This window comes from Barbus barbus (genome assembly GCF_936440315.1).
Source record: "Barbus barbus genome assembly, chromosome: 2".
Taxonomy (NCBI): Eukaryota; Metazoa; Chordata; class Actinopteri; order Cypriniformes; family Cyprinidae; genus Barbus; species Barbus barbus.
This window is the reverse complement of record NC_136730.1, coordinates 23,015,150-23,016,135: the sequence shown is the minus strand read 5'-3', so window position 1 is coordinate 23,016,135 and position 986 is coordinate 23,015,150.

Genomic DNA, 986 nt, shown 5'->3' with positions numbered 1-986 from the left:
ACTTTCTGCGCTGCGCTCGCCCCGCCCCGCTCTGGGTTCGTCACCACAATGGGCGGAGTCTGTCTGATCTTACCTGCGCAATTGCCACGCCCCCGATTCGACTTGCTTATAAAGGCTCAACTTCAACGTTATTTTTAGCTCAGATATTGGTAACTGTTTAACTAGACGGATAGTTTTCAAATTACTGACGCACACGAATTTACACACGAAATAAACAATTAATAAACAAATTAAACTACAAATAAAAAAATGTGCTTCTGCAATGAGACATTATGCAAATACACTGAATCTATGTATCTGTACATAGATTATTTTATTCATATTCTGATTCTTTTGCCTGTTGTAAACATAAGTTATTTGTATAGTTGTACTACACAAACACACAAAATGATAATACTTTTTTATTTTATTTTATTTTATTATCTGTGTCTTCTTGATTTTATATTTGATTCCGGGTCTGTATTTAGGCAATAATGTAAGGTGAAAGCGCCCTCTAGTGTTTTAATTCAAGATGTTGAATACACTGAAACGTGTTGTTCACGTTTGGCCTAAATTATACCTGCCACCGGAAGCAGATTTATAGAATAGTTTCAGTGTGCCAGACACTCTCCAACACAAACAAACACAGTGTTATGTGTTTGGGACATCTTTTCAAATACTTTTGAGTTTTGAGAAAATAAGGTCTGAAGTCATTTTGCCATTTAATTTTTTTTAATTCAGCCTGGGATTATGACTTTTTCTGGGCTGTGCTCAGCTGTTACAAATCCTTGCGTGATTTTCTGTCTGATCCCACAGCCACTAATAATGTCTGTAGGTTTATTTCTGTTCTCGCCCTTTCAGCCTGCAGTGAAATCTCTCATAACATACTGACACAACACACAATAAACACACTCAGAGTGTTTTGAAAGCACTTCCAAAAAAATGTAGGTATAATTCTTTATTTTATTTGCTTTTAGGAGTAATTTGCATAATTCACTAAATGAAAT